This window comes from Opisthorchis viverrini (assembly GCF_000715545.1).
Source record: "Opisthorchis viverrini unplaced genomic scaffold opera_v5_15, whole genome shotgun sequence".
Classification (NCBI taxonomy): Eukaryota; Metazoa; Platyhelminthes; class Trematoda; order Opisthorchiida; family Opisthorchiidae; genus Opisthorchis; species Opisthorchis viverrini.
Window position 1 is genome coordinate 705,283 of NW_008751671.1, and position 8,369 is coordinate 713,651.

Below are 8,369 nucleotides of genomic sequence, written 5' to 3' on the forward strand. Positions count from 1 at the left end.
GTAATATAAACCGGTTCAACCAACCATGGCCATTCTGACATTTCACAGTTATGTATCAGCTTCATTCATAGCACCCTAAAAAGATGTAAATCATTGCACAGTATTTCCATGAACATCCTAAATTTCCTCGTCCTTTAGGGTTCGAAAACTAGTATTTTTTTACATCTACTACCAAATGTATTTATCAGCCCCAACACCCTTCTAGTTATTGCGACTGGATACTAATGTAGGAAACAGCAAAATTCCCAGTCAATATTGTTTGATCGCTATTCAGTATGGTGCTGAGCAAATCTTGACTGGTTTCCACTCAGGCAAATCTAGATGGCGTTTTGTTGAGAGTACTGTATGGTTATAAAAATACTGCTAGGTACTGTAGACAATGTAATCCACAGCTCTGACAGTCCACATATATCCCATCTGAAATGGCAAAGAACTGAGCATTGGAGTCAAGCCATAGCCCCACCAGCGTTAACGTCCCTATTGGAGCGGAGGTTAGACAGTTGGACGCTTGGCCGTTTGATCAACAGCATCATGTTTTCGCCCTTGGGATCGTGCACCCATCGACCAGTTAATGCAATCGTTAAACTCAGATCATGTTTGGCCATAATGTTCGATCTGACTGATTACTGATGACTTCGGGGGGTCTGAAAATTAGAAAGCCAGTTGTAATGCTAGCATATGAGTGATGGTTTGAGAACGCGTCTTGACTACAGGAACCCCGGTCAACACAGTGTTCTAGTAATTATCCAGCATCGTCAGCCCAGCATAGAGAAATCGACCACGTGACCATTTGTTTAACAGTTTTTGGCTACGAACCACCCGTCCGCCAAACAGTTTCATGGATTCGTGGATTTAGATCACTTGGCCTGGAGGTTGTTATGATATTCACTGTGAGCATTCATAGCCGTCCGGATAAAACAGTCTTACAATTCATTTGTAGTCAGCTGGTTGTCTGTTTAAGTCAACTGATATTTCAAACCATGTTTTACATCCAATCATTTTTGTCTCGATTGTTTGTACAATAAACTAACAAAAGAAGAGTAACTAGCTAGATGTAAATCTTGTACTCGAGTATCGTGGATTTCCATTTCAGTTGTCTGTTTCCCCCCGGTTGACTTTCCGAATATTCAGTTTTCCCTCACAATGTTAAACTTGTGAGAGCAGATTCTACCCTCCCCCGCGTGACACATTAGTCTGGTTAAGCACCTGAGTATTGCACCCTTTCATCCTCTATTCCCATACACCTGCTCTGCTGGGTTAATCAGGTAGGTCAAAGAGCTTGCCTTCTGTTCATCGAAGTCTAACATCCTTAACTTGAGAGTTCCACTCGACAAATTCCCTATTTAGTTGATTAGAAGGCACTGCGTTTGGACTTCTTAGTTTTGTGGTGCACACTGTTTTCCCGATGAATGAACAAGAAAACACTCAGTTTTCAATGATGCCATGATCATAGTGAAGCGTTAAATGCACATGGTTGAATGGCGCTAGCAGTGACAAGAACAGTGGGATAAAATTTATCCATTCCAAGTCGATACAGCTTCCATGTGTTTTTCTTGAAAAGAGCGGAAATACAAGTGGTTCATTGGATATTATACTCGACGAAGGCATTTTGATTCCTGCATGAAGGACCAATGGAAAAGGACTGATAAAATATATCACCAGTATTTATCTTCGTGGAGAATTACTGAAGTTAACTCACTATGAGGTTGCTTCCAAATACGGATGAGCAGTGTTCAGTTAGATGCCACTTCAAAAAACTCCTTTCATTCGCAATGCCAATTATTCTTAAGCTCATGTGCCAACAAAGCGTTCCAATAATCCTGCATTTTTATGCTTAGTTAAACGTCCTAAATTTTATAAATCGCCTTATCGAAATTCTACTGTCCCGCATTGATCTTTTAAACCAAAAAATCTGTAACAGTGACATAAACTTGGCCAGGAGGTGAACAAAGAAGACTGCTCAGTGGTCATTGGGGATAGACGGGCTCCAAAATGTGGATATTATGCTTGTCAGTGCATGCTAGTCTAAAATTGTGGAACTATGGTGTCCATGGTGAAAATGTGAGACACCCGAAGGAACATAGGACATACGAAAAGAGTATCTTCGTGAGTTCACTCAGGTTTATAGCAAACTGAATCGAATTCCTCGTAGTTTGTGCTTTTATGGTCTCTTTCAGGCTACGGGTGCGAAAAGTTATCCATTTTTAGTTTATGATAACATTTTTTATCCTGTAGGGCAACATGCTAATACCGACACTGCCTCGTGAGTAATTTTCAAGGAGTACCCGTGCCAAATATAGAACGATTGCTGCAGATGTGCCCAAACAAATCGTGTGCATTCCGAGCAGCAAAGAGCAAACTTAAGGTAGAGATATAATGCCAAGTGATGCATGATGATGCATCCATGGAACAAATTTGATCCACAAAATACCAAGAGTGACTTCGACCTGGTTTTAATCGTTTGCAAGAAAAGCTAAATATCACGGAAGCACTGTAAACCTTTGTGTTCTAGATAGCCTTCTCCAGGGATGGAGCATGGTGAAAGTTCTATTGCTTAAAGTGATACCTGATTATCAGGTGACAAATTGAAATATGATCTTCTTAGTCTTGCTCTAAGTAAAGGCAGGCTGAAAACTGCGACCTAATCTGCTCAATCCATGAGCGATCGATCGCAGGTTGGCTTGTTACCAATTTGAACAATGGTCAGGCGCAATCCTTTTCCCAAGCATACGGAAGACGGAACAAAGTTCGTTTCAAAAAAAGTGCCCAGAAAATTATCTGATTTAATTACTTATACACATGGAGTGTTCCACCTGCGAAGTAAAAAACGGACAGTTATATATCAACGCGAAAGTTAATTTTCCAGGATTACTGGGAAAACTATAAGCAAGTTCACAGTACGTCAGAATTAGAGCATCTGGGAAGTAAACAGATGTGCACATGTATGCAGCAGACGGAAGTGTAAAATGTAGTCTAATCGGAGTGGATGAAAAAAACATCAGGTTATATATCAATATTCCGTACAAGCTATGTTTATGGGCGGAATATCCGCGGACAACAAAATTATTATTTTGAGCGGCTATTACCCTAACTCTGTCCACCTGGTATACTTTATTTAACGCCTATCTCCAGGAGCGTCCCGCTTATTAGTGCACATTATATTATCCAGGACAAAAGAGAGCAAGTCACCCATCAAAAGCATTTACTATCCTCCACTCAACAGGTTACTCATAAGGTTGCTAGAACCTCTTCACCAGCCTACTACCAAATTCACTTATGTTTGGAGCCGATCAGGTAAACACAAGTTTCGAGTTGGTTGGGTGATGATTCCACGCTTGTTTGAATGTACATATCTTTCAAACACACTTTAATCAGCATCCTATTGTTCCATCCCAAAGTATGCTGCATTGTGGTCTTCGCTACTTGCATTCGATTAGTTCTTCGAGTAACCGCTTTCTGGGAAGTGTTTCCTTTACTGATTTGTCGTCTCCCACTTTCTTGGCACCGTAGCCTGCATTCCTTTCATTTGAGTGCTCCTCACGTTTTTAAGCTGATTGCCAAGTCTGGAAACAGTTCAGACGGTACTTGATTAAGCAACAATGAAAGCATCTGAGCAACAGATATGCCGGTACAGTTGTAATTAAGTGTATTCTGCCAACGTCCCAAAGCTTCTGCTGGATTTCTTAAATCCGACCAAACTAAGCGCTTATTTTCAGATACATTTCTGTGTATAAGATCACAGGTTGAACTATATATTATATATATATATATGTACTTGGGGTTGCAATGAATATGGAAGTGTTTGAAACTGTTGTATCATCAGATACCAGAGGTAAACAACGTAAGATGATGCCGAGTGAGACCAACAGGTGAGACGAGTATTTTATCCATATACTGGTTGTGATGGCTCAAAGCTCTCTGATGTAAATTCATTGACGATGGTGCATTTGCTGCAGGCACATCCTTAAATGATGGTGATCATGTTCATACCATACGTTGGTGTCGATACAAGCACACACGAAAAATAAGCAAATTATGGCAGTGTTTAAACGCATCGTGCACATGAACACGGCATACACAGGTGTTAACTGGAAATTTTGACGAATAATCAAGGTAAACAGTACACAATATTACTTTTTCCCCAAAAGAATAGGTTTACAATTCCTGTGAGCTGACATGACCTGGGTGGTTTAAAATAAAAAAGCAGAGATTCACGGAACGTGGCCTGAGGAATGAGAGATGGAGCACCGTGCCTGTATCTTGATTTGCATTCTGGGGCATTCTGTGGAAATAATGGTCACCTGAACGATCCAAGCACATCTTTTAAGGCTGTTTACCACGATCCTGCACACAATTCCTAGGTCGCCCAACAGTATTCGTCTGCCATGTTCGCGGCCGTTGCCGCGAAGCTGTCAACCTAGATAGTATTTACACACGAACAACTTCAGGTTCTCAGACTTTCCCTGCCCATATTAAACCCTTTTCAAAAGTACAACTAAAGCCAAACTTACTCAGTAGGAAATGTAGTATGGACTCTCCGGTATCCATCAGGTTCCCGTCCAAGCACTTTGAACAATACATAGATTCAGACTGATTGTGCTAACCATTTGGATAACACCGCTAAGCACAATTTGATCCTAGCTGAACCTTAGATGGACAGACATGTCAAGTAAAAGAATGGATTAATATATGGGATGTCGTACTGTGTCAACATGGTAAGAGCGCTATATTGGAAATAACAAGACTTATTAGTTCACATGATGTGCCGTTTCATGAAGTATATTCTGACGATGGTTTCGGGGTTTTGGTTGACGCATTACTAAGTAATAAATTTCCGTTCACAAAACTTTTGTTTGTACAGTCCTCCTGTCCTGGCGCAATCATTCTGGTTGGAGGAAAGCAATAACACCACTCAAGAGTGGACATGTTTGGCTGCTAAGGCGTGATAATTCAGGTACTACGAGGGTGTGCTGGTTAGCGGTTATACGCACTTCTCGCACGTCTGAAGTCTGGACTTCAGGTCCCTGCGCGACCGGGGATATGCACTTTTTGGGCTATAATAAATGTTGAACTCGAGTCCAGTGACTCTCATTTTGGTTTAGACTCATCCGTATAACTGTCCCAAGATATGAGGAATAGCGTTAAATGAGGGTGGTGTTAAATTTCATCACACACATCCCACATCTACTAACTAACTCACACACAATTTGAGGTCGGAATTCTCGCAGACATCTCGTCATTTTCGGATGCAGAGACCTCGAAGTTCTCACTAGTCATGAGTGGATTCAATCACGGAAAAGAATGGGACGAAGGAAGCCGCTCGCTAGAAAGGTCAGGAAATTTTAGATAGTGAGGAGGAATATTCGGCACACTTCAGTATCCAGTAGAACCGATAGTGTACAGTATCGACTCGCTTCCGTTGAGTAAATATTCCATTGAGATAATACTTATACCCAGTATGATAATTCAACTCGGTTGATACCTGCAACCCTACACACGTTCTCTGGGAGTTGGTCATTTACTTCCAAGAAAAATTAACGGAAACTGAAGACGTGCGAACCAACACCCAAGACGCCTTTTGTCTGAGCGGCTATCTGTCCCGCGGATATTCCACTTTTGAATATAGGGGCTAAATCCACCCCTAATGATGCCATCACTGCTGCAAACCGAGACTCCGTTTTTAATTGTTTATCTTTCACCAGTCTTCGGCTGCATACAGTCGTGCAAACAATAGGAATATTACGGAGAACAAGTAACATGAACACTCTAGAGAACCAAAGTTTTAGTCTGTAAGCCACCCCTGAACGTACCGATACGGTAGTTAATGAACAATGTAGATGATCAGACTGAATGTAACATGGTCCAGGCTAGTTCTCCGAGCCACGGAGACCGAGACCGGTTGGCTTTCGCCAACTCACTAGCTGAGCCAGTGAAACACAGATCATAACACAACATTGACCCCGAACGGACAAAAAAACTTCAAGTAAGATTACTCGTAAAATCTCACTTACTCTAGAATGTACAAATGCTCAAGCACGAAGGGAGGAAGGACCAAACTTAAACAGGTATATTCTGAGTTATTTGATGTGTTGGCGAAACATGGCAGAGAGATGGGCACGCTGTGGAATAGACTGCACATGTTTTGCATCCCGTGGAAAAAATATTCTCTTCGTGAAGTACACGCGGCTACTTTACGGAAGCTGACAGACAACCGCGGATTTACTAGGCAAAATTATCACAAACATCTGTAGTGCCTAGTAGTAATGAAGGAATGTTTGGGAAACAACAGTGTAGGATTCAGTTATAAATGGGCAAACCGAAGGCTTCAATAGCAATACCAACTGAATTCCAACTCAACCTCCTTTGAGTGTAATTTTGGAAGAAGTCGTCTCTCGTACGCTGAATCCCAACTTTTTCCAAAATGTCTATTCTAAGGACCGACTTATCCGGGGTAGTGCGCATTGACGACTGAAATGATTTGTTATTTAAATTTTTGATATGCTGTTGTTCCCGCACACAGAACGGGGTAACTGCTGCTTCTCTGAAGGGTGAGTGATGATCCTTTGTGTTTACAACTTTAACACTAGAAGGTACACTTAAGAACTCCAAACAGGATACATCTAACCACACGCAAGCTGTTTTGCGGATAGAGGATAAAAATTTTTCAACTGAACAGCGACTTGAAATGCACAATGTTATACACGAGAGGAAATAAAATATTCGGAAAAATTAATGTGCAACACGCTTCGCCATTCAGGTCTGTTATTATATTCCCACAGCATGTTACAGTTCATACGGAGCATCATTATTCGAGTATGGATCACCAGAGCCGACGAATTCACATGCGTCCATGGGCGATCGGTTGAGATGAATTACTTAGAAGTTTGTTTATAAAACCCACATTGTGTTGTTTAGTCAACTCAAGTGCATCATGGACCCTGCCCCACCTCAGCCAAGTTTGCGTTGTATGTACATATGTATGTGCAGCTTCATTAGCCGTGCCATCAATCAAAAACACGCTTGACTGCTGTCGATGGTTACACGTGACAACAGGTGAGAGAAGATGACGTGGAATTCGAAGTCCTGGATTTTGGCTAATGAAGACAAACTTGTTTTCAACATACGTTACTGACATTCACAAAAACATCGGTTGGAAAATTATATGAGTACATGCTTGGATACAAATGTATACATAAGAGACCCGAAAAGACCACATTAAGGGTGCCACACTGCGATAGTTACCCTCCTCCCAGAGAAAGCATCCTGGATTTGTCCCGATAGGTAACGGGAGACCGTCGTTTGTGTGCAGGCAAAGGGAATGAATCACTTCTAAAGACATGTAAAATTTTGAAAGTGGCCCGGCCGTTTAAGAAATTTGAGACGCTCTGTGGTACGTAAAATTTCAGGCAAAATTTCACTCCTCAACCGGAGCTTTTCGCCCAAAATCTGACGTATGACACTGGCAGGCTGAGCACGTCGTCATCGGATGAACCCATCGCTGTTGCACATTGCTGATGCCAGTTAGAAAGAAACAGAATAAACTTCTAACTCATCAAAGAAAATAGCTTTTGGGGAAGGTAAGAGCTCAGTTTATAGGAAGTAAGAGACTCGCTGTTTCAGTTAGCTGCGTCTAAATTGCGTCCCAAATGGACGAATCCGGAAGAGACGGAAATTGTAGAAGTTGCCTACATCTGTTGGCGATATGACATATTTGTTGGGAGCGGTTAACCGAAAAGAGGTCACAAAAGGAAGGCTGTTGATTGCGACATTTCATCCATAAATATGCGGTACTATTCGATCAGCAGGCTTAAAAACAAGGATACAAGGCCACATGGAATTCAGCTATATATTGTTGACACCTGAATGGTTGACGAGTATACACAAATGCATGATTATCAAAGCTGATAAAGTTTATCCTAACAGCACTAGAAGCAAAATTCAGCGACAGACAAAGTAGCTTGACAGTTAGGATAACCACGGCAATATACCAGCTTACGTTTGTGACCTAGGAGTTTGGTGACCCTCTAAAGACACAACAGGGATTTCAAACAGTTTATCTTGTTTCGTTTCCGGATAGTGCGGAAACTGGGCGTATCGAATATTTTTTAGCAAGGAACTAACGTTGACTGCTGTTTTCATTTGTAGTTTTTTAATACGACCGCTCATAAAGCTGAATGTGCTGGGAGTAAATACACAACGGAAAAACTTTCAATGACAATTCAAATTAACTGGTAAAACATCTTAGATGGTCAAATACTGCGCTGCTGGTTAGATGTCACCGTTCAAACGCTGATCCATCCATAATCGTTCAGTTAAATCTACACCGATGGCAACGTTTCCAACAAGCTTTTATGCTTGCCGTGATAAAA